General features: G+C 44.4%; 1 long non-coding RNA gene across 1 annotated transcript in view; it reads left to right on the top strand.

The window, feature by feature from the left end:
• LOC113933003 overlaps positions 1–24,540 on the top strand; it is a 46,503-nt gene extending 21,963 nt beyond the window's left edge. The window contains exon 3 of the long non-coding RNA XR_003523204.1: positions 24,152–24,540. This is a non-coding gene — a long non-coding RNA (uncharacterized LOC113933003). The remainder of the gene's footprint in view (positions 1–24,151) is intronic.
• The last annotated feature ends 1,992 nt before the right edge of the window (positions 24,541–26,532 follow it).

Here is a 26,532-nt window from a genome sequence, read left to right as displayed (position 1 = left end):
GCACACAGGTCCAGGCCAGGGGCCCCCTTGCTTGGAACCTAAGGGCAGTATTGTCTTCCACTGGGCAAGTTCGGGGAAGACTTTTCAGCTCTGTGTCACTCTCTCAGGGCCTTCTGTCTCATCTGTTTCCTTATAATCTAGTGTAAAACTATTAACAGTGTAAATGAGGCAAAACTAAACATTTCCACATTCAATTGAGAATTAATATGAGGTAAACACAGATCAGGCGATGGTGAGCACTCTCTGTAATTGATGGTACCATTTTAATGGTACCGCACCACTGTGCGTCTACAGACACACACCATGTGGGCAGAGAGGGCTATTTCTCTGTCTGAATTATGGGGGGAAAGAGCTGATTTTTTTTTTATGGTCAATTTCATTTTTTCTAACAAGAGTCAAATGCTTGATATGATAATTAAAAATACATCAAGTCATCCAGAACAGTAGCAGTTGTGTGTTTGGTTAGATGGCAGGATAATTGGCAACCCTTATCTTCAATTTTCAGACTTAAATCTCTTTCCCATTTAGTTTTAATTGGCTCTAGGCTTCCATCCATCCTTCACTTTGGGCTCATTTGTTGCAGTTTTTTATCTGAGCGAAGTTGCTCCGCAATGAATACAATAAATCTATGTATCTGATTCATCTTTGTTTTTATGGTTAATATTTAAGATTATAAAACCAGACTCTTCAAAATGTGAAATATAGAAGTAAACATCTCCGTTTCAGAATTACTTTGTAGATGTCTGTGAAAAGGCATTAGATGTTAGGCATCAGCTTATTGAATCACATCTTTAAAAACTCTCCATATAAAAACAACAATTTGTATTTTTATTTTCCCTGCTCCTTAACTCCTGCTGATTTTTTTTTAACAACTCTCAGAGCAACAATTTTTGAAAAGGTATGTCTTTTCGTAATGATTTCTCCTCTTTCCCAAACTGCTAATTAAATAATGACCTGGTTTGAGGTGACGTTAGCCCCTCAGCCTGCATTGTTGATACAGATCTCTGTCTTGTTCACAGGCTACCTGAGATGGTTAAAACATTTTGCGGGGGGTAATATCTTATTAAAGTTATAAACCCTGTCTACAGAAGAATGCACATGGCTGCATACAGTTTCAGGGGCTTCATGGACAATCTGTAGTTGTTCCTGGCTTCCTAAGGGTCTCCTAGCACCCAAGGTAAGCCCCTTGGCTTATGCCACTTGGCGACATAGGCGTCTGCAGTGGTTATAACGTGGTAACGTCAAGACATTACTTACATTATTTGTAAGCGCTGTGTGCTGGTGCTGTTGGGGCAGGTGGTGGAGTTCCAAGGTGGCAGAGTCTATTTATTTAGCCATGAATGGGACTGGAGGCTTGGGCCTCAAGGACAGGAGGCAGAGAATGCTACAAATTAGGAAGTGACCTTATAAAGGGAAATAGAAGACCTCTCCTTTGCTTGCTGAAGAATTGGAATTAAAATAATGATTTTCATGGCGAGACAAAGAAAAAGGATCACCATTTTTAAAGCAAGTGTCTGCAAGAATTGGCATTTCTAAAGGAGCCAGCAGATTTCAGGTCCCTGGCACACCCAGATGGGCTCTGGGTGTGTCGAGCCCAGGAGGGAGCCACCCTTCTCTGAGGGAGGAGTGGGAAGAATTCCTGGAGGAGAGAGGGCGAGAGAGGCCTTGGTGCTGCCCACAAAGGCACGGCCCGTGAGAAATCCCTAAAGAATGTTCCAAAAACGGGCCATCTGGTATTAGATGGGAGGTTGCTTGCTGAGCGGTGAGCAAATGTAACCCATCCCTCGTGACCTACAAACCGTCAGTAAAAATTCGGCTAATGTGCAATGCTTGTAAAAATAATTGCTTTTAGGCAAGAGGATAGGGTTGGGCGAAGAAGGTGCAGAATTATGGAGAACGGAGAACGAGAATTCAGGGACAGCAGGAAACTGGAGCCAGAGGTGAGCGAGGAGAATAGAGATTCCCTTGCAATTTGCAGAGATCTCAAGGCACGCATTAGATTTCCCCCAGAATATAAAATGGGGGTTTGATTCAGACAGATGTATATTTTAAGGAGCATGGTGACCCTGCTCACCTCTGAGCCAAGGTCATTCGTCTAATGTTTACCTTTCCGGAGCACCTTTATATTCATTGGCATTGTTTGTGCTCTTCGGGGCTGGGGAGGGAGGGGTGAGGGACACAGGCATTTGCAGGGCTGGCAGGTGCATGCTTCTCTCCGCTTACTTTGTGTGACTGGCAAGTGCCCAAGGACAGACAGAGTCACTGAGAGGGTGCAAGAGCTCTTTTAGTAAATGTGGTAGGTGGGAGTGGTTGCTGTAACCCTGAGAGGCAAAGCAAGATTTTGGCGGGGCCTGATAATTTGAGAAGCATTTGCAAAGCTTCATTACAGTGTTCCCCATGCAGTCTTACTGGGTTCCCTGGTGGACAGCCCTGAGACCCAGAGGCATCACTCTACTCTTTCCTGAGAGACAGGTCCCCCAAGAACAGGCTGACTTGAGCTTCCCTGGTCTGTTGTCGTGGGGTAGGGGGTGGGGGCAGGGCAGGCTGTGGTCCCTCCTTTCTTTCCTCCATTGCTGGCCCCACACAGTCAGGCCCTGGGGAACATTTGGTCTGCCGGCTTGTGCTGCGTCACGTGAAAATGGAACGAGCACACCCACCTCCCCTGCTTATTAGTGTGCCTCATAACCTGTCTTGCCTCTGTGCCCAAATTCCTTCCTGAGGAAAACTTTACGGCTCACTGAATGGACTCAGTGGGAAGGGGAGGGGGACGGGGGATGGAGGGGATAGAAGGGAAGGGGGAGAAAAGGAGGTAGAAGGGAAGAAGGGGGAGGGGGTTAAAGGGAAGGGGGAGGACGAGGGATGAGGGAGGGAGCAGGGAGGAGGGAGGAAGGGGAGCAGGCTGCAGAGAGCGGAGCCATAAAAGGTGGAATCAGGGATGGAGGGCCCGGAGGTAAGGTTGACTGGCTGGCTCTTTTCATTAGGTCACACGGACCTGCATTCTCAGCCCTTTTTCTCCAAGAATTTTATGTAATATGGTCTCTGGCAACATGTGATGTGTCCCCTTAGGGCAGATAAGGACACGGCTTTGGGTGGTGACTGATACCGTATCAGGGACGCTTGCAGGGCTGGAGGGGGCATGGAAGCGTGGGGCAGGGCAAAGAGGGGCCCGTGGTGATGACTCAGCCCTGACCCACACACGGGGCCATCATAAAGGGTGCATTTCACATGCAGTGAGTCGCGCAACAAGGACTTACCGCGGACAGGGACTATGCCAGGTGTTCAGAGACGACAATGAGCAGCCCCGGCTGTAATGGCGCTTATGGCACTTTCTGTTCAGCTGGTGGGTTCCAAGTTCTTTTTTTAAAGATTTTATTTATTTATTTGATAGAGAGAATGAGAGCGAGAGCACATGAGAGGGGGGAAAGTCAGAGGGAGAAGCAGACTCCCCGCTGAGCAGGGAGCCCGATGCCGGACTCGATCCCGGGACTCCAGGATCATGACCTGAGCTGAAGGCAGTCGCTTAACCAACTGAGCCACCCAGGCGCCCTGGTGGGTTCCAACTTCTAACAGTGGCTTAGTCCCGCATGGCGTGACCTGTGTCACCTCCTCACCTCATCCCCTCCTACATTACCCTGTGCTCCCTCCTACAGCCCAGCCACACTGGCCTCTGCTGTTCTCCAAACACACCAGGCACACTCCCATCTTAGGACCTTAGCGCTGGCTCTTTGCTCTGCCAAGAATGTTCTCCCTCACCTCTTTCAGTTTGTACTCAAATGTCACCTGATTCTGACCACCACATTAAACGTGCAATGGCCCCTCTTCCTAATACTCCTGATCTCCCTCGTCTTGTGCCGCATTTTCTTTCTAAAGCACCTTTCTCTTCCCACCCACCATACTGTATAATTGACTTACTTGCTGTGCTTTTATTATTTGTTATCTGTTTTCACCTGCTAGAATATCAGCTCCACGAGGGCAGGAATCACTGATGCAGCCCAAGCCCTTAGACCACTGCCCGTGGAATGCGTTACTAGATGGGACATCGTCCTGCCCCTCCCCCTGCCAATGCTGGGCCTTTCAGGGGGCCCATGGGCTGTGCTTTCCTTCACCTCTTCACCCTCGGCATTGTATCGGGGAGACGTGTCAGGCTGTCCGAGCAAGCTTGGTCACAGGAGGACCCTCCCTTGGTGGTGCCTGCAAGAAGAGCCATGTAGCCAAGTAGGAGCAGGGACACACTGCTGTTCTGCTCATTGTTTTCAGGAGCCTAATGATTGCAGCTTTGAGGTAACTTAGCCAAGGGAGTTCTTGAAAGAAGGGTTTGCATTTAGGGTCATAGATCCAATTCAAGTCTTCCAAATATGATCTTAATTTCATCCATCTGCCTAGTTCTATTTCTCCTTCAAGACGCTTCCCAGCCATCAGTGGTTGCTACCATCACTATCCAGATGCCATGGTTGGAGTCCCCAGCTTTTGTGTCTCAAGACTCTTGCTCCCCCAAGTGTTTCCAAAAATCACCAAAGAGTGCTCCCATGTCCCTGAAGTCATTTCAGTTTCTTTCAGCTCCTCCTGACTTGGACTTGCTCCGCTGATCTCCTTGGCCTAGTTTAAAACCCACTGCTCTAGAGCTCCCTGTGGTCTAGCCCTCCGAACAAGAACACAGCCTGAATGGTATCTCTTAAAACAGCTAATTCAGGGTGATAGGGAGTAGATAATTTTTCCCAAGGACCTGATGCTACCACAAGAAAATTATAACCCATAAAAGGGAAGCTTAAAACTCCGTATCAAATGCCAGTGCTCCTAGAATCCACTGGCCATGCTTCTTCATGGTGAGAGTGTCCCTAGCTGGCCACCTCTCTCCTTAGACCCAACCTGCTGCATTGTTCCAGGACTCCCTTCTCTCCTCTGCAAAGGCTTTCCCTCCTCAGTGTCCTTCTTTCCCTGAATTCAAGCCCTAAAGCACAACTCTGATGTCAACCAAACAGCCCCACTGGCCTTTTGTTTGTCACTCTTAGAAGTCCAGTTTATACCCAACATGGGGCTTTGGTACTTGGTGTCTCTCCTGCCTGGCTTGCTCTTCCTATAGATCTCTATGTGCCAAACTCCTTGTCATTTCGGTCTTAGCTCAAATGACTCCTCCATGGAGAAGCTGCCCTGACTTCTCAGTCTAAATGAGCTCTTGGTCTCCCCACTAACACCTTGGTATATTTTCTTCTCAGTCCTCATCATGGTTGGAAAGGATCTTGTTTATCACTGGTTCGTAGCTTGTTTCTCACCCCCCCAGTCAATGTTTGTTTCTATGTCCCCACCATGAAATAGAATGTAAGCTCCCCCAAAACTGGAACCTCATCTGTTCTGTTCACCCTTTTAGCTCCAGGACCTAGATTATCACCTGGAATCTAACAGGTGTTCAGGAAATGGATGGGCGGACCCCATCAAATGGGCCTCATTTGCCATATTTTCTGATTTTTCCAGAAGAGCCAGAAATCCATATTTTGAGTGTCATCCTCTAATGTGGCAACAATTTAAAAAATTAAAAATAGGGTGCCTGGGTGGCTCAGTTGGTTAAGCGACTGCCTTCGGCTCAGGTCATGATCCTGGAGTCCCAGGATCAAGTCCTGCATCGGGCTCCCTGCTCGGCGGGGAGTCTGCTTCTCCCTCTGACCCTCTTCCCTCTTGTGCTCTCTATCTCTCATTCTCTCTCTCTCAAATGAATAAATAAAATCTTTAAAAAAAATTAAAAATACTGTGGTAGGCAAATAAATCGTTATCTGAGGGATTATTTGTCCTGCCAGCTTCCAGTCCGAGGTTACAGACACCATGTGGGGTTTCTTGGGGGTGAGGACCTTTGAGGGAAAGAGGTGAGGGGACTGAGGGAGATGTTCCTTTTCTCTGGGAAAGCAGTGGGAGCCAGAGAGCCCCTCAAAGAGTGGGAGGCCCTGCTCCATTCCCTGACAGTGTCTCTGGGGAGCTGGCAAGGTTTTGGAGGGGATGGCGCACCTAAGGGGGCAAGACCCCAGGCTCCAGAGGGATCAGGCTTTCAGTCTCCGTCTTCTAGTCACAGCGAGGTTAGATTTCAAGGGATCCTGTAGAGGGCGCAGTGCCATAACCAGTGTGGGCTGCAGGGGCCTCTCGACTATTTGGGGCAGCAGAAGCATCCTGGGGCCCTTTGCACAATTCTGGCGGGTATGGGGGCTGCAGTAACGACGGTTGGATTTCCCACCAGACCGGAGTCAGATTCATTGGAAGTAAATAAAGCTATGTGACATTTCTCATACCACCATGTTTACAGACTAATATCCTCCCCATTACTTGACATTTTGTTTTTGTCAAAGTGGGGGAGACAGCTGGGCAGGGTGTTGGGGAAAGGATAACACCAGACCTCACACCAGCACAGGCCCCTCGTCGTAGGGTCCCCTTTGGCCTCTCTGGGGTCCCTCTGGCAGCCTCCTCCCAGATGCGTCTCTTGGCTTCAGCCCCTGCACGCCCAGCCAGGGTGAGGGTCCAGCTGGCTCCCATGCTGCGTTCCCTAGAAATCCACAGCCACAGCCTTTGCCACATGTGTTTTAGCAGCAGGGACGAGGTTAAGGCATCAGAGGCCTCTTACGGTCTGGTTGAGGGACGATCCACGTCACCATTACAGCATCCACCACCACGTCCTCCCCACCCCTGGCTTGGGAAGGGAAGTTTCCAGGCTCTGCCGGCTCAGTCCTTTTTTGGAAGAGAACTAAACCCTTCCTGACTCTTCGTGCCCTAAGCACCCTTCTCCTCCGCAGCCTTCCTTCCCTGTGCCCTCCCTAGAGAATGAGCTGCCCAGAAGGAAGTGAGCTGGCTTGCGCCGGCAGACAGGATGAGACTTTTGTGCAGGGAATTCCCCGCCAAGTGGAACCTGCAGCTGGAGCTGGTGCTGCTGCCGCCACGTAGGGAGCGGGGCAGGGGGGCAGGTGCACCACCCACCTCACACGCTCTCTGTCCCCCAGCCCGCAGACATGGCGGCCACCTGGATGGAGTTAAGGCTGCAGGATTGCCTGCGGCCAGGGGATTGCTCTATGCTGGAAAGTTTCCTTCACAAGGGAGGTGAGGGCACACAGCACAGGATAAAGGTCTCGAGTCCACTGAGGATGGGCAAAATATAAAATACATCATCTGCTTGGGCGACAGAGGGAAAACATCCCCAGGCTGACTCATGCTGGTGCCTTCCTTTACAACTCAGCCCTAGCACACTACCCCCTCATCTTGGGTGAGTAAAGCAGAGAGAGACAGAGACAGAGACGGAGAGACAGAGGAGAGGAGCCCAGAGGTCAGGTTTGGGAGTCCGTTGGCCAGGAAACGAGATTTGGAGGGCCCTTTTTATTGAAGGCAGCAACATAACTGCCTTAGGGGTGCACTGCGTCCACCACTGGAATTCAGACATGTCTGGGCATTTCTGGAAAATTGGTCCAGTGATTCAGCCAGGGACTCAGGAACCTCCTAGAATACTCCTTGTCCTATAAAAGTGGGAATGAAGCACCACAACTTTGACCTGGTAACAGGGTTTTATGCTTCTGAAGGGTATGGTATGGGCCCAGCGTCTGTCATGCAAATCTGTCCCAGCCCTGGCCCACCTGCCTTAGGGAGGCAGGGAATTAGCTTGAAGAACAAATGGAAAGAGTTCACATGAACAGCACAAGGCATTGGGCAGGAACATTTCTGCTTCAGGAGTCCTGAAAAACTTTGTAACACCCTCCGGGGAGGGGAAGCATTCTCTTCCATATCTAGCCACAGGTACCTGAATGTCTGGTGGGATATGGAGGCCACGTGGTAGCTGATCCAAATGTTGGGAAAGCCCAGGCAAGACAGCTCCTGAGAAATAGTTGTCTAGAAATAGTTGATGGAACTTACTTGGGTGGGCATTTGGGATCCTACATCAGCAGGATTACAACAGCCACAAAAATAATTTCACCTTGCACTCACATACGAGGATGGACTGCAGAAATATTCACGTACATGTTCTTATTTGCTCCTTAGAACTCCCACAGGCAGCAGCAAGTATAGTAATCCTCCCCTCCCCCAACCCCCCGCCACCGGTACCAGGAGACGTTGGACTGAAGCAACCTCGAGGCTGCTTCAGCTCTGTCACTCCAGGCCCCTCAGGAGATGTCCCAGGACCCAGTGAGGCCTTATTCTCTAGGTAGATACACTTTAGAAACTATGAAGTCAAGCTATGTGCATTGGCTGGGGACCTCTTCTCTGCTCAGGGCTCTGCATAGTAAATAGAACAGTAAGAATGGAGAGAAAGTATTACCTTCATTACTGTTAGAGGCTAAGTTGGACGACGAAGCTTAGAGCGAGAAACAAATTGAGCACAGAATTGCTCAGACTTGCCTACCCTGTTACAGACATAGCTGGACATTTTCCCAGGTCAGACTAAGAGTGGAAAAAGGCAGGAGGAACTAGAAGATGGGGAAGGGGCTGGGTGGCTCTCTCTGGTTCCTCCATTAACTCACCAAGCAGGTAAGTGGGGAGTGGAGAGGGCCAGGAGTGTCACAATGATGGATGTCCCTCCAGGTGGAAGAAACAGCAAGGGCTTTTGGAAAAAGTGTTCCTGTATGAATAACTGTACTGGATTGATGTGCATTATCCACTGGGGCCAGGCCCTCTGAACAGGCAAGACTTGCTTAGTTTTCTGGCCTGTAGAGGGTGGATTGGTGTACTAGTCAGGATTCTTTAGGGAAACAACAGAATCAGTAGTGTGTGTGTGTGTGTGTGTGTGTGTGTGTGTTGTGTGTTTATAGGAAGAATGAGAGAGCTATCAATGTAAGTAAATTCAGTGAACAAAATTAAATTGTAAAGATTTATATCAGGATATTAATTATTGGACCAATTAGTACTACATAACCATGTAGGATCTGAGGACCATTGCTTGAACCATGAGGTTTCTTAAATACACACACACACACACACACACACACACACACACATATATAGTATTGCAAACAGAAAAGAATGACTTGGTTCCTCATTCAATAAGTAGCAAACAAGTATCTGCTGTATGCTGGGTCCTTTATTGTGAGGGGTACAAAGGGGAGTGACATGTGATAGTTGTTTTCTGGGAGCCCAAGGTTAAGTGGAGGATGGCAAAGCGTAATATGATGAGTACAATGGAGAAGATATAAGCAAAGTGCTATTGTGATCGCAGGTAGGATTAATTCTCACTTGAGGTCTGAAGAGGGCTCTATGGAAAAGGAGACATTTAAACTGCACTTTGAAGAATGAAGGAAAGGGATCTTCCTGTATTGTATTTGAGGATTGTTGGTAAGTCTAGTGTTATTGTTCTGGATGTGTGTGTTGGGACGGGGGAGGTGGGGCAGGTGGGAGATGGCTATAGGGGTTTGCTGGGGGGCTGGAGGCAGGAAGAGAAAGCAAAAGAGAGAGCTCAGCCCGGGACAATAGGTTATATTAGGCAAGGCACTGAATGCCATGCCAGTGAGTTAAGACTCCCTAGCAGGAAGTGGAGGCCTGTTGCCTGTTTTTAATGAAGAGAAGGGGAAAACATGGATTTTTGAAAGATCCTTCTGGCAACACATGGAGAATGGATTGAAAGGTTGTTAGAGCCTGGTGAGTGAGTCTTGGTGAGAGTGGAACTATTGCAGAAGTAGTGGGAACAGATGTAAGGGGGCTCCTCTGAGAGAAGCTTGAAGACAGGACCTGGTACCAGAAGGAAGAAATAGTTGTGGTTGGCATGGGAGGAAGTCAGTCACAAGTTTACCTGTTCATCTCTATTTTAACAGTGCGTTCTACCTGTGTCGGAGGCTCTTTTAGGTTTCCTGTCTCCCTCTGGTCAGGGGGGTCGTTGAAGGCAGGGTTGAGGTATCATCTTTGTGTGCCCCTCAGCCTTCAGCTCAGAGCTCTGACCCTGTGAGGGCAGAATATATAAATGTCTGTGACAGTGGAGTAGCCCCAGGAGGCCAGGCTGCGGCATGCAAATCACGTGAGGGAAGGTCTAATTGTTGCTCGGTGGGTGTGATACCTGGTACCTGAAGTGAAACTCTATGTAAAGTACACATGTGGGACCAGAGAATCTGTGTGGGAGATCCCCGCTTGACATCCCTGAGCAGTCACCTCATGGGGCCACCTGGACTGTTGAGGGAGCCCTGACCCGTGACAGGAGGTTGGGGAGGGACCTGCCACTCGTCCTGTCCTGTTCTGGGCTGAGGAAGTTCCCTTCAGCTCAGAAAACAATCTGATCAGTGTTTCTGCTGAGAGGATGGTGGGCTCTGGCCCAGGAATCACCACCTCTGGCCATCCATAGGGGCTACAAAAGCACCCAGAAGTCATCATTGGTTATAGGTTCCTGGGGTCACTCCTGGGGGCACTTGTCTGGCAGGCTGAGGAATTTAAACTAAATATTCTCTTCTTTATATTTGCTTTACCTTTTTTTTTTTTTGAGAAAGTAGTGTATGCTCATTGTAGAAAATTTGAAAATAAATACAAGTAAAAAAAGTAAATAAAAGCACCCATTTTCCTGCAAGTAAATGTAGTAGTGCCACATTTTTATGATTGTTAGTCAGTACGTTCTAATCATATGTGTAAGGTATACATATGCATGCCTTACCCTACACATGGTACACCAGACACCATACCACATGTACATCCATTACCAGATATATGGTGCTTTTTATTTCCCCAGTTAATCACTAAGGTCCCATCTGTTCTTATTTTTAAGAAGTACAGGCTCTCTTTTTTAAAAAAAGATTTTATTTATTTATTTAAGAGAGAAAGAGAGAGAGAGAATGAGCAGGGGGGAGGGGCAGAAGCAGGCTTCCCGCTGAGCAAGGAGCCCAATGCAAGACTCTATCCCAAGACCCTAAGATCATGACCTGAGCCGAAGGCAGCCGCTTAACCGACTGAGCCACCCAGGCACATCCAGGAAGTACAGGCTCTCATCTTGAGGACTTTCGCTCTTTCTTGTCTGCGAAGACGAGGGGCTCATGCAGCCCAAAGGGATCCAGAGATGCTTTCAAGATAGGAGGTGATAAGGCGACATCTGATCTGTCCCATGCTGCTTGTTTGTCTCACTGCCACGTGGCACCACTGTTGAAAACTATTTGTCGATGTTCTGATGTCTTCACAGGTCTACAGTATAGTCACTACTGTCAAGGAACCCCATGCTTGAGCTCCAAAATCACAGCTCTCTAAGTTCACATTCTACTCCCAAGTGTCATTCCCAAGTGCTACCATGGCTTTGGAGGCTGTGCTGCAAGACTCCTTCTGCCACAGCCATGTGCTATCCCAGAACTGGTCCAGCCCCATGAACCTCGGGCTCCTGCATGAGCCTGGGTCCCCAGCGTGGTGTCCCTTTGCCTTGTTTTCTTTGGGGACTTGGAATCTTCTTCTGCCAAAGAAACATGGTCAGGGCTACTGCCATTTCTTATTTTAAGATTTATTTGTTTTTTTGAGGGAGAGAGTGCGCCGGGGGGGGGGGAGGGGCAGAGGGAAAAGGAGAGAGAGTCTTAAGCAGACTCCAGGAGCCTGATGCAGGGCTCCATCTCAAGACCCTGAGATCAAGACCTGAACAGAAACTGAGAATCAGATGCGTAACCGACTGTGCCACTGAGGAGTCACTCTGTCATTTTAAATCTTGGGGGGGAAAGTTGTGGGAGAATAAGTTACTTCCCAGAAGACACTGGGTTTCTGATGCAAATTGGTCCTCCTCTTTCCCAGGAACTAGTTCTGCATGTGAAGGTGTATTGGTGAGACTACGAAAAGTTTAATTATGTTGTTCTCCAAGGAGCATGTCCTTGGAGATCTTCTCCAAGATGGCAGATAGGACAAATTCACTGGGCAGCTGTGTGACTGGTTGGAAAGTTACCCAATCTGTCTGCCTAGGCTCAGAAGCAACAGTCATCACTGGCACATGGTTATATGGAGCTTTCCTTTGGGATCAAATAAAATCCACTTGTCTCCTTGCCCTAGAGCTGTCCTGGTGATTTGGGTGTCTCTGCACTCAGGGGGCAGGCTTGGCATGCCAAACATTGTCTTCCAGGGCATTGATGAAGTGCCCAGTCAGCTCTTTCAGTCATCACTTTAAAAAATGGAAATGCTTCCAAATCTCAGAGCTGAGGACCTCGATCTGAATAACAACTGTGTATGTGTAATTGAGGTACTCCACCTTCAAAACACAATCTTATCACTTCTTACCACCGAGGCACAGGCCACTATCATTGCTCTTCCAGAAAATCACAATAACCTTCCAACAGTTCCTCTGCTTCCCCACTTTTCCCTCCAGAGTCTATTTGTCATACAGCAGGCCAGCATGAATGCTCAGAGTCCTCCAATGCCTTCCCACAACATGCTAGAATAAAATCCACGCTCCCCTCTGTGGTATGAAGGTCTCTACCATGTGACCCATGCACCTCTCCAATCTCCTCCTTCCCGTCCTCCCTCCAGCTACAATGCCCACTTGCTTTGTCCTGAGTAGCCCAAGCCTGTTTCTTCCTTAGGGCCTTTACACGTGCTTTCCCCTCCTCCTGGAACATTCTTCCTCCATTTCTCCACACAGTTCCCTCGCTTGATTTATTCAAATCTTTGCTCAAGTCACTTCTTCAGAGAGGACCTTAAAAGTAGATACTGCTCCCTGCCATACCCTGCCTACCCCCTGTCATGCTCTACCCCTGGCTCACACTTTGTTTTCTTCGTAATTCTTACTATTACCATGCCTCAGCCCCCATTTATGTTTTATTGAATCATTTCCTTATTTGTTACCTGTCTTCCTGGCATTAGAGTTGAACTTCCTTGAGAGCAGGGCCACGGCTGCCCTTTTTTTGTGGTGGAATCCACTGAGCCTAGAACAGTTGCTTGACACAAAGTGGATGCTTCATGAACATATCTTACATGAATGAATGTATGAAGCCATTTCTCAAGTTTATGGAAACGGAACATAAGTAGTTAAATTGCTTTTTTTTGATGTGGAGTCAGAAGTCTCCCCATTATAGAGTATTTCTTGGCTACCTTCTAAAGTTCTTAGCAGTGTCCATGTAGAGGATATTAAGCATAGGTACATAGACACATACACATACACTGTAACTTTGAAACGGATAGACAGAGACATAATTAGGGTTTTTTCCCTGAAATTCAAAACCATGGTTTGGGGCAGTTTTCAGCCAGAATCTGCTCTACATTTGGGTATTCCTACAAGGGCTATGTATTTTTGGCCTGCTCCAATAGATTCTTCAGGAAGAAGTTGTCTATGAGAAACAAATTTGGTTTCTGAGTGACCCACCTCCCTTAGTGGAGCCTCCCAAAGGGCTCTAACCTTTTAGGTTTAAAAATGGGAATGATAAGGAATTCACTTAGGGTTTGGCTAGATAGTTCTGTTCCATGTGATGTTGGTTGGGGTTATTTACTCGTCTGCATTCAGCTGGTGACTAAAATGGACTGGGAGGTCCAAGAAGGCTTTGTTCACATGCCTCGTTCCTTGATGCTCCTCTGTGAGGCTTTTCTCTCTCTCTCCACATGGCAAACGGGGCTTCCTCATAGCATGATCACCTCAAGCTAACTTTTGCATGAGAGCTGGTTTCCAAGAGGGGGCAGCAGTCCAAACACTGAGTGTAATCCTCACTGGATTACATTTTAGCTTGTGAAACTGGGAAAATAGTTTTAATTTTCTAAGCTTAAACTTCCTTATCTGTGAAATGGGGATAATAGTACATGTCTTGGAATGTGGTCATGAGGGTTTCAAGTGATATATGTGTAACTGGAAGATAGAATCCCAGAACCTTAGGACCCAGAAGTTTGCAAGGACTGGGGGGAGAATAATTTTTCCCTTCCTTTCCACTTACAGGAGGTACTTATGGGAGTGGGATCTCTGACCAGACCTGTGATCTGGAACATGTGCAAGAAAAATTGCCATTTCAAAGCTTCTGATGTCTCTTTGTGTTATTTGGGATGGAGCCCAGAGTAGAAACTCACATTAAAGTGGCCTTCATGGTTGCTGAAGGCAAAGGGCAGGAGGATGAGGTGAGACCAACGAGACCTGAAAGTACCCTGCATCATAAAGTAACAGAAAATGTCTGTTTTGTGGCTCTGGAGCTCAGAGGACAGAGAGGATGAGGGAAAGCTCACAATGGAAGGTTGAGATCCCAGGTCCACGGTCGCCGTAGGACAGGCTCAAAATGGGGTTAGCAGGGATGCCATCTTGTCTGGTGTGTAATGTTCTACTTCAGTCTGCTTCCTTTTCTTTAATTGCCTCCATTAGCACTAAACCTTCAGGAAAAGCTTTGTGTTGGTGCTGTGTGGCGGCCTAACGGGGAGGGGCCCTGTCTACTTCTCATTGGAGGGAGAGGGGACAGCATCTCAGGAGGGAGGTGGTGAGGGGAGGTAAGGAATGAGCTGACAGCAGGGGTTTGAAGAACATTTGCACCCACCTTGGAAATCCTGGAAAGGATACTAGAATTCTCTAACTTAGTATGTTAGGTAGGAGCTTAGACTATACCACTGGGGGTGGCTGACCCCAGGAGGCAGGTAGAGTTGGTAATAATCTGGGGATGTACATAAAGAAATTGACCCACAGCTGACTTACCTTAAGTGGAGACTTTTCTTATTCAGAGTTCAAGTAACTTGCTAAGGGAAATAAAGCTGGGTCTGGCAACTGGGATTCAGATCTAGATTTGTCTGAATTTAAAGTCCTCACTTTTTACGCTGTTCCACATTTCCTTCAAGTACTACATATTTGCTACTAAATCTTTTTAGAATAATAGAGCTAAATAAAAGACCTGGTGGCAGCTTGCAGCCAAGTTAAATGATGACTCACCCTAGGTCACCCAAGGCAAGGCAGGGACATTCTTAAAGCTGGCTGAGAATTGCCCAAGTACACTTTCTCCTGATTATTTTGAGGTCAAGACTCCGAGGATTAGCAGGTTCTAAAGTCCTTCTCTGTTCCAGCTATTTTAAAATCTTGTTTATATGCTAATGGTACTCTACCCTCAGCTGGCCTTCTATCATCTGTCAAGTAAATAGTGACCATAATGAGAAAAGAAACCAGAAATGCAAATGAAGAAAGACAAAGAGTGTGAGTGAGCAGGAACCAGCTGAGCAGAAACCTAAATTCCTGCTCAGAGCCACATTTTCTCATAGCTAAACTCACACCTTTATTTTTTATTTGCTCTGGCATAAGAAGGTTTCCTTGCATTAGTAATGATACTGTTAATGTTTTATAGAGTATAGAAGTCTTAGCCACATTGAGATTCTCCCCTCAGTAAATGGAGGAATCTTAGACTTATTGAAATGAATATGGAGTTTGAGTCAGGCTGTCATCTCTTCCTATCAAGGACCTGAGATTTCTTTGGGGGGTGTTGGTGACTTCTGCCCCACTTCTGTTATTAACATACACTCCTCTACATCCCCAAAGACATTTCAGAAGACCCCTCAACCTCCATTTTTTAACTGAGATCTGGATCTCCTCAAAGTTTCAATTTTGTCTGCAGTTTCCACCAATAGCAACTGATTTTACTTCTAAATTCCATGCAGCATTCTTCCTAGAAAAATGTTGCTGTTCTCCTGATTCTCACATCCACCTTCAGACAATCCTCATCAATCTTCAGGTAAAAGCTCTTTTCCCTTCCAGGTCATACCACCCACTCATACCATGTTGTTTGCCTCCAGGTTACTGACATCTGCCTATTTCCTGGTTAGCTTCCTTCCTTCACTGATGATTTTGGGATGGTTGCCAGTCATTATTCTCATTTATTTCAGACAAAATCTTAGGATATTGTAGCACTTGTTAGATATCCAGTCCAGCAACTCAGTATCCAAACTCCTGGACATCGTTAACTCCAATGCCCTTTATTTCTCTCTTCTTCAACCAACCTTGCTTGGGCAACACTGTCGTATCCAGTCTCTGGTCACAATTTCCTGTTTTCACACTATCTTTCCCATTAAACTCTGACCTCATATGCAGATCCTCTTTCTTCATCACATCATTTTCTCACTGTTTATCTGAACCTTATGACTCCTCTTTTCTTCTATACAACCAAGATTCCATGGGTTATACAGAGATCTGAACCACTCTTTCATAAGCATCTTTGGTTCCTTGCCATCCTTTATTTTTCTATCTTATCACCCATAAAATCCCAACCTAGAACCAATGGTACTATTATTCTCTAACTTCTTTGTTCTTATACCTGAATACGGGGATATACTGGGAAAATAATCAGATGTTGGTTGGCATGTTGAAAATTTCATGGACTCTCTTCTCAGCTTGCCCCGTAGCGCTATTTCTTAATCTTTTGTCTTTAGTCAACACTTTTTCTCATTTCCTTCAATGACTTTCAAATCCTACCTATTCCTTCAAACTTCATACTTAACTCCTGTTCCCTCATTGTCAGCAAACAGTCAAGAAAATGAAGGAAATTAAGCATTACTTCTATTCTTAGATACCAACTTTTCTACATTTATCCTCACTGTGGCAGACACTTTTGGTTGCTGACCCAACAGCCATGCTCACCCATTCTTTCTTGTTAACAGAACCCTGATTTGTACAGATATTTGATAGCTATCAAATATTTTCAGGGAGGCTGGCCTCTTGCCTAGCTCAAGGGGATAAATCATAATTAGCCTAACCCAGTTTTAACTATTTCACTTCCTTTTTCAGTCTTGGCTTAGTATTGTGAAAAAATTCTGGCCATTCAATGGAGATCTGTGGAGGGGCTTCTGGGAAAGTTTTTCTCCCTCTCAAAATGGAGCCTAAGGAATAGTTCTTTTCTCCTGGCTTTTGGATATTGTTCTATGGAACAATGTAGTCTGGAGATACTGTGGTAATCTGACCATGGTGGGAGTGAGCTGGTGTGTTGAGGGTGCCAATGCAGAAACCTGGAAAGAACTTGGGTCCTTGATGACATTGTTAAGCCACTGAATTAGCAACCTTTCCCATAACCATCCTGCTCATTGACATCTTGATAAAATAATGTTTCCTTATTGTTTAAGATTCTTTTGATTGTATTTTCTGATGCTTGCAGCAAAAAGCATTCCAGCTATTTTACTAACCCTTCCAGTCCTGAAAGTTTCTCTTCTCATTTCAAGGTCAATCTCTCCACCTGTGCCTTAGATCCTGTTGCCTACTGCCTTTTCTGGAATTTGTCACATGATTTATCACCCTACATTCTGTATCTTCTATTTCTACCCCTCTAAGTCTATCAACTTGTTCAAGTTTCCTCCAATATTAAAATATTTCCTTGAATCCACATCCTCATCTAGCTCTTAACAAATCTCTTTTCTCCTCTTCTCATGCAAACTCTTTAGAGTGGGCTATACTTTGTCTCTACTTCTTCATTCCCATTTCTTTTCATGTCACTCAGCTTGGCTTTTGGCTCCATCATTTCCATTCAGATGGTCTAGTTAAATTTACCAATGATTTCTTAACCACCATATCCAATGAGATGTTTAAGATCTCACACTTTGCTGTACTTCAGTGCATTTGATGCAGGTTATTGAATCTCTTTAGAATCTTGGCTCTTGTATAGCCTCACTTTCCTGGTTCTTTTTTATGATTTTTCCTTTAGTTCTCCTATGGTTGGATAGTCTTCTCTCCTGATGCTTCTGACATTTTGGTGTTCCATAAAGTTATACCATTAGTTCAGCTCTCTTCTCATTCTACATGTTCTCTCTGGATCCAAATTTATGGTTTAAATCACCACCTTGCTGCTATTAACTCCCAAATCTCAACTCCCTGCCTGACCTTCAGATCCTTCTGCTGAATGACTGGCTAGAAATCTACACCTAGATGCCACTTAGCACCCCCCTCCCCAAACTAACATGGCTATGCTGAGTCCAAACTTCCTCCCTCTTATATTCTAGATTGGTGGCCCCACCATTTACTAATAAATTCAGTAAGACACTTGAGGGCCATCCTGAACGTCTCCCTTTTTTTCCCTCTCCCCACTCAATCTACTACCAAATGTGGTTGGTTTTGCCTCGTATATAGCTCGCAGCCCTATTCCTGCCTCTTCATCCCCACAGCAACCCCCCTAGTTCAGGCCCTTATCACCTCTTAACCTTAACCACTTATCACCCTTATCACCCTGTAACCACAACAGTGACTTCCTGATTGCTCTCCCTACCTCCTCCAATTCATCCTCTACATAGCTGGCAGAGAATTGCATCTTCATAAATAAGTTTGGCTATGATATGCCCTTGACTGAATTCTGTTCATGGCTCCCCAGTTTTTATTTACAGAGCAAAGTGCACATTCCTTAACATAGCACACAGGGTTCTTCATGAGTGATCCCTGCTGCTCTTCTGGCTTCTACAGGTTATTTCCTGGCATCCACTTCATGATTTATTCTCCAGCAACAGAATGTTTCTTTTGTTCCATATGCATGCCTTGTTATTTCTCAACACACACACACACACACACACACACACACACACACACACACACCTTTGCTTAACTAATTCTGTAAGTTGGATGCCATTTCTTAATTCTACTATAGGACTCTGCCGTTTCTACCACTATAGTTTACCATGATGCATTATAATGTTCTGTCTTACGGCTGTCAAGAGCAGTCTTACTAATATTTGGGCTGCCAGTCTCCAGCCAATAGTAGGGATTCCTGCCACATAGTACAGGTTCCTTAATATTTGTTGAGTGAATAAATGGATGAATAAACATATCCTCTAGGGAGTTCAGTCTCCTGAATCTGTCTGTGTAGATTCCCTCTGTAGCTTCGACTCAGAACTTGAGGAGTGAACTAACAACTGTGCTTACAGATACCTCTGAGACCGCCTTGTCACTGTTCCCATATTTCACATCCTATTGTAATTCTCAAATTGGTTTGTCACTCCTTTGGTGCTGGAATAATAGGAGTATTTCTCCACGGATATACATGTAGGAAATCATAAAAGCAGCATATGATTCTGGGATTACTTGTATAAAATTAACATGTATGTAAATAAACTGCTATGTTTACTTTTGGGCTATCATAGAGGATGTTGTTCACTGATTTTCTTTTTTTTCCCTATACCTCCTTATTCTCCCATTCAGTTGCTGCAGGAAGAGATGCCTCATTAAGAGAAGGAAATTCTCGAAGCTGGAGGAGGCTGAATGACATTGCAAACTTTGCCTCTTTCTTGATTTACAGAGCAAAGCATTAGGATGGGAGTCTTTTCCAGTTTAAAAATGTTTCTATCTCTCTGATGCTTACTCTCCCCCTCCCACCCCCTCCTCCCCAGAGCCCCCAATACCCACCTGGTACCCCCTCTACCCTCCTGAACATATGTGAAAAATTCAGAGCAAGTTTAGTCCTGGGAAAAATGTGCAATACATGAATTTAGATGTATTGTCTTGTGTACCCTCCATCCCTGAACATAGAAAGAGAAGGAGGACCCTTCCATCAGCAAATTAGTGGCAGAATTTCTGGTCAGAGAGAAGAAAATGTATGAGGTAGGCAGACCTTTTGTTGATTAATGGCTTGAGACCACATTACAGAAGCAATTGCCTACTTGACCTGTTAATCAAGATAGGGAAACATTTTATAGCAGCAATGACCACAATAGCCAAACTGTGGAAAGAGCCAAGATGTCCATCGACAGATGAATGGATAAAGAAGATGTGGTATATATACACAATGGAATATTATGCAGCCATCAAAAGGAATGAGATCTTGCCATTTGCAACGACGTGGATGGAACTGGAGGGTGTTATGCTGAGTGAAATAAGTCAATCAGAGAAAGACATGTAGCATATGACCTCACTGATAGGAGGAATTCTTAATCTCAGGAAACAAACTGAGTGTTGCTGGAGTGGTAGGGGGTGGGAAGGATGGGGTGGCTGGGTGATAGACATTGGGGAGGGTATGTGCTATGGTGAGTGCTGTGAATTGTGCAAGACTGTTGAATCACAGATCTGTACTTCTGAAACAAATAATGAAACATATGTTAAGAAAAAAGAAAAAGAAGAAGATAGCAGGAGGGGAAGAATGAAGGGGAGTAAGTTGGAGGGGGAGACGAACCATGAGAGACGATGGACTCTGAAAAACAAACTGAGGGTTCTAGAGGGGAGGAGGGTGGGGGGATGGGTTAGCCTGGTGATGGGTATTAAAGAGGGAACGTTCTGCGTGGAGCACTGGGTGTTATGTGCAAACAATGAATCATGGAACACTACATCAAGAACTAATGATGTAATGTATGGTGATTAACATAACAATAAAAAATAAAAAAAAGAAATGCAGATGAAGCTAAAAAAAAGATAGGGAAACATTTGTCTTTGAGCAATACATTTTAAGATTCTTCAGACTTCCTGCATATTCCTTAGCTTCTTCCAATCACAAAGATTTCTCAAAGCAAACTTAGGGGGCAGGAGTGGTAGTGATAAAATTATAGGTTTTTCTTTGCTACCCAGAAACTTCTAAATGCAGGTTGTTCCTGAAGTTAAGAGATAATTCTAAACTGGGAAATACAGTGTGTGAGGACAAGGACAGCAGGAACACTTGCTAATAAGTGGCAGACTCTATTCTTCCTCTTGTCATTTGCTGCAGAAACATGAATCATGACCACATCTTTCCAGATCAGGGAGGGCCTCAGAGTCACCCATGGATGCTCCAGGGCATGCTGACATGTGCCTCGTCAGGTGACCTGAGCATGACTGTGAGCTGTCCAAATGCTCTTTAGGGCACTGAAATGGAAAAATCCCAAGAAAATACTGCAGTGGAGTTTAAGACTCCTAGTCCCTGTTTCCTTAGCTGCTTCCTATGGGATAAAAAGAGTTGGAGAATGCTAATGGAAGTGTCATAAGTGGAAGCAATAGGTAGATAAACATGAGATAATATATTTCAGGACGGAAGTCATGAGGGATGGAGTGGGAGGACTGAGGGGTATATTTCCCCTTCTCCATCCTTCCATCCTTGCCCCAAGTTGCTCAAGAAGTAACAAATCTCAAAGGTGCAAACATGTCAGTATACTTTGTCTAAGAAAATATTACTCAGCTTTTGATTATAGGTAGTTATGATCCTTCAAATAGGATAATCTTGTAAAAATGTTCAAAATATAGATGAGCCATAGAGTATGACCCATCAAATCCTTCATTAGGAAACCTCAATGAGATATCACCTCACACCAGTCAGAATGGCTAAAATTAACAAGTCAGGAAACGACAGATGTTGGCGGGGATGCGGAGAAAGGGGAACCCTCCTACACTGTTGGTGGGAACGCAAGCTGGTGCAGCCACTCTGGAAAACAGTATGAAGGTTCTTCAAAAAGTTGAAAATAGAGCTACCATACGATCCAGCAATTGCACTACTGGGTATTTACCCCAAAGATACAAATGTAGGGATCCGAAGGGGTACGTGCACCCCAATGTTTATAGCAGCAATGTCCACAATAGCCAAACTGTGGAAAGAGCCAAGATGTCCATCGACAGATGAATGGATAAAGAAGATGTGGTATATACACACAATGGAATATTATGCAGCCACCAAAAGGAATGAAATCTTACCATTTGCAACGACGTGGATGGAACTGGAGGGTGTTATGCTGAGTGAAATAAGTCAATCAGAGAAAGACATGTATCATATGACCTCACTGATATGAGGAATTCTTAATCTCAGGAAACAAACTGAGGGTTGCTGGAGTGGTGGGGGGATAGGAGGGATGGGGTGGCTGGGTGATAGACATTGGGGATAGTATGTGTTATGGTGAACGCTGTGAATTGTGTTAAGACTGTTGAATCACAGACCTGTACCTCTGAAACAAATAATACCTCATATGTTAAAAAAAAAGAAGAAGATAACAAGAGGGGAAAAATGAAGGGGGGAGATCGGAGGGGGAGATGAACCATGGGAGACTATGGACTCTGAAAAACAAACTGAGGGTTCTAGAGGGGAGGGGGTGGGGGGATGGGTTAGCCTGGTGATGGGTATTAAAGAGGGCACGTTCTGCGTGGAGCACTGGGTGTTATGTGCAAACAATGAATCATGGAACACTACATCAAAAACTAATGATGTAATGTATGGTGATTAACATAACATAATAATAAAGAGATCTATAGGTTTTTAAATCAACAAAAAATTATTGAACTCCCCAATTCATTTTGCAAAGCAATCACAATTTTAATCTCATGATCTTCACTAAGAACTAAAACAGAAAGAAAGCTTTAGATTATTTTCATTTTAGAGGTAAGTACAGGATTTTTAAATAAAATATTAGTCGATAGACTAGTTGCTAATCCAGTTGATGGAGTCTTAAAAAGGGGACGGGAAAGGAAGAGGTGAGTAGAAAAACATTAAAGAGAAACTCTGCTCATGTCATTATTTTAGAATAAAGCAGGCCCTAGTGAATTAATTAAGTGAAACAATGAGATCTAAGAAGGCTGCAGAAAACTCTGAAGCTATGTTATCAAAAATGTTAGTAGTGGTAAGAGAAGGAAATTTGAATGCCAAATACTGATATATCTTTATGTCAGTGTCTACTTTCCTATATGGAAATGAGAGCTGGATAAAGTAGCTAAGTATAAATGAATCGATGGTATTTAAGAGGTAGTGTGGTGCAGTTTTAGTAATAAGGATACCTGAGATCCACCCCAGTTCAGCTAATAATTTGCTATGAGACCTTAGAGAAGTCACTTGACTTCTCCGTGAAATGAGGTAGTTAGTTGATTTAGATCAGCACTTATCAAACTTTAATCTGCATATGAACCACTTGGAGATTTTGTTGAAATGTGGTTTCTGGTTCAGTAGGTCTGGGGCAGGCCTGAGATTTTACATTGCTAATAAGCTTTTAGGTTATGCCATGTTGCTGATTTGCAGATCACACTGAGTAGCAAAGGTCCAGATGATCTCTATATCTCTTCCAGTTTAATCAAACATGGTTTTATTATATGTTCTTTCACAGGCAATCAGCTGAAAACTTTAAATTATAAGAATGAAGGTAAAGCAATGGCCAGAACTACTGTAGTAAATAAGAAAGATGTGTTCTTACCTACTACACATCAGTAGAATGGATCTAGCAATGATGTTTGACTTAGTGACTCAGTGAGTAAAGAGGGGCAGGAACAAATCTCAGTCCAAAAGATGTGACCAGAGAAAAGAGCAATGGAGAGATACCCAGAAATATCGAGAGAGATAAAAGTGCTTAATGAAGCATCTACAAAAGGAGCAGCAAGATTGTTAGCCCTCTCTTAGCTCCCTCTGAATCTCCCTGACTTCATTTTGGAGAGCGTACTGTCACTACGATCACTGACCCTCCTTCCCACATCACCCAGCTTCTCTAAAATACAAAGAAAAGCAGTGGGCTTCAATGTGTACATTACAGTGAATTCAGAAAAGCAGCCCAGGTGCTGACTGACAGACATCCTGGTCCTTGGTTTAGGGCCAGGCACCAGGGGTAGAGGATCCACCTCAAGGTTTTTCTGAGAACTGGGGAGGAGGCAGAAAGGGTGGGAAGGGCCCCCCAGGATGAGCACTCAGTGTGTCTTCAAAACCAGAAATCTTCCTTCATACATGTATTCATTGGAAAATGACTTTAGTTTAATAACAATAATGATTTAGTAAACCATTTATGTTAAGAAAAATCTGTGAGGTAGATAGAGGCAGGCATTGTTAACCAATGTAAAACAAGAAGCCAAGATTAGGCAGATTAAGACCACCCAGTTAGTGTCAGATTAGAGCTCAGGTCTCTTCACTTTAGTCAGTGGAGTTCCCTTTACAGTGTGTGGATCTAGCACTATATGTATTTAACCATACTGGACTTTGACCTTTTTCTCATATTCCATTAACCCTACACACCAATTATGGGTATAGAATTACCAGGTGCTTTGTTTTGTTATTTAATAACAGGATGTTTTAGGAAATAAATAATCTGCCATATTGGTAAGAGTGATGACCATTGTTCGTTGCCAATGCCAGAACATTTCCCTTTTCTTCTTTGCTGACAAATTTTATTTTTCTTCCTCTAAGAGTCCATGTTCTTCAGCAGGGAGTGGGCTCTTTCCAGACTTAGGACATTGCATCTTGATTGGTCTGAGCTAATCAAGATGGTGTGTATCACTTGCTAAGTGATAGACAAGTTGAGATAAGGGCATGCGATGAAATTGTGGCCAATGACAGGTGAGGGGAAGTTGCTTCTACTTTTAAAAAGGGATGTGTTACAAACATAGCACCTTTTATGTCTCTGGATTTTGTCTACACAGGTGATGCCTAGAACTGTGGCAGCATCTTGAAAGAGTGTGGGGATGACATTTGACACAATGAGGGTAATAGAGAAGAGAAATGAAAAGAACCTGGGTCCTTGATGATGTCACTGAGCCACTGAATCAACAAAACCCAGGGCTGCTCTTCCTTTGGATTTTTAGCTCAACTTTTTTTTATTTGCAGTCAAAAGCACCCCAGTGGATAGAGAGAGACTAAGAGTAGCTCAGTCCAAACTGGCATCAAATGACAAGGATTGGAATCTCAGCTATATCATCAACTAGCTTTGTTACTTTGGGCAAGTCACTTTCTCTACAAGAACCTTATTCCTTGTAAAAATGGAGATAATAAAATAACTATGTCATTAGGTATTAAACAGCTCTAATAAAAACTGTGAAAACACCTGAAAATTGCTGTTACTATCATTACTGTTATCTTTATTAATATTACATGATATGTAATCATGTTATAACAATCTGCAATGAAGATGTTGGAGTTTGTAGGAAAATCTCTGCATCCTGAGACATTTGTACCTTCCCTTTCTTCTAAGGGAACATGAGAAAAGCCAGGCTGATTACAATTTTGGGGTGGGGGAGTTTGTTAATAAAATATGAGAGCAACATCTCACGACAAGCAGAAGGGGCCTTATCAGACTGTTTTTGGAGAAAATGTTCCAGGAGAGTATTTCCAGCAATTTCAATGCATAAGTGGGGCACAACACATACCAGGTAATTTTTCCCTCCACTTTCCTTTGCACTGAGAAGTGAAGAGCTCCACAGATAACAAGTGAAAGGTCATGACTCTGATGTATGGAAGAGAAATAAATCTGGGAGCCTGACTCTACTGTATTATGAGAATACTAGTTCCTCAAATAGAGTTTTGTAAAGACCCTTCTTCCATTCCATTGTTTTCATCCTCTCCCCACCCCCGACAAGACCACTTTTTAAGTAGCCTCCAAACACTGCAAGACTTGCATGGTTTACAGCTCTAGCCATTTTATCCCCCCTTTTGTTGCAAGAATGAGAGCCAGAGAAGATCTACATTTTGTGTGTGTGTGTTAGAGAAAGCCTCTTTTTACTGACTGAAAATAAGACTGAGTATGATGAGTATGTCACTTGGGAGGATATTCCCAGGGTGTTTGTTGTCTAAGCTCTGGAGAGGAGAAGCACTGGCCTTGGCCTGTATAATGAGAAGGAGGAGCCTATGAAATGGTTGCTTGGCCTAGTTCCAGTCCAGAGCCCACTATTTTTTATGGAAGGTCAAGAAATGAGGAGCTGGGCCTATGGACATCTGCCTGGAGTGATATTTCTAAATTGGTCTTTCTCCTCTGGAGCTTCAGTTTCAAATTTAATTAGCTGGCTAATGATGGTAAATTATCATAATTAATTGATGAGTGCTAAAGTGCTTTGACTACAAAGCACTACATAATTTCTAGGGCAGTTAATTTCTGGTCTAACTTTGAGAACTATTCTAGGAGAGTAGGAAAGAGACTTTTATAATAATAATAATAATAATAATTTTTAATGATTTAGACCACTTAAAAAAGAATGGTTTAGACTATTAAAAAAAGAATGAAGCCTTCTCTTGGTTTGGAACACTGCCTTAGGGGAGCATCTCGTGTAGTGTCTCCTTCTGCCAGAAGCATTCCTGGAGGAAGAAGGCTTGTGAGAGATCTGTGAGTGTGCTTTGCAGTCCAGTGGATAAGACAGAAAAGTGAATGAGCAGTTATTATCAGGGAAGATAAGTAGCTGAGGGAGGGAGATGTCCAGGGAGCTACAGAATTACAGGAGGGGGTCTGGGACATGTCCTGGTGGAGGTGAGAGTTGATGGTGAAGGATGGATGAACAGAAGTTCTTCAGATAGATGTGGGGCAAGGAGAGTGGAAAAAGCCATCCTAGGGGAGAGAGTCACATAAAGATGTGTGTGTGTGAGAGAGAGAGAGGAGGGAGAGACTGAGAGAAAGAGAGAACGGTACATTTGAAGAAGCATAAGTGAGTGTGTTTGCAAGTGTAGCAAGTGACATAATTAAAAGGCCAAGGAGCTTTTATTTAAAGAAGATAATGCATTATATCTCTCCCTGCCAAAACTCTGTCAAAGGGATGATAATGGGATTTTTATGAATAGATAAACTATAAGAACAAACAGAACAGGGAAAAATACAGAACAATAACAAAATTTTAGAAGCTAGGGAATATATGGAAGAGTGGCAATTGATTTAGCAGATTGGAGAAAGTGGAATTCTAATCTTAAATAAACAGTGAGGAAAACCAAATAGGAAGATGATTTAAACCATAGATTTCCTCTCCCAAATCTCAGAAATCAGAGTTAATGGACACTCTGGAAGTAGAGGTAAAGGAGAAACCAAAACCAGAAAAATCATTTC

Source organism: Zalophus californianus, chromosome 10, assembly GCF_009762305.2.
Source record: "Zalophus californianus isolate mZalCal1 chromosome 10, mZalCal1.pri.v2, whole genome shotgun sequence".
Lineage (NCBI taxonomy): Eukaryota > Metazoa > Chordata > Mammalia > Carnivora > Otariidae > Zalophus > Zalophus californianus.
The sequence above is the reverse complement of the archived record's forward strand: the minus strand, read 5'-3'. Positions and strand labels throughout refer to the sequence as shown.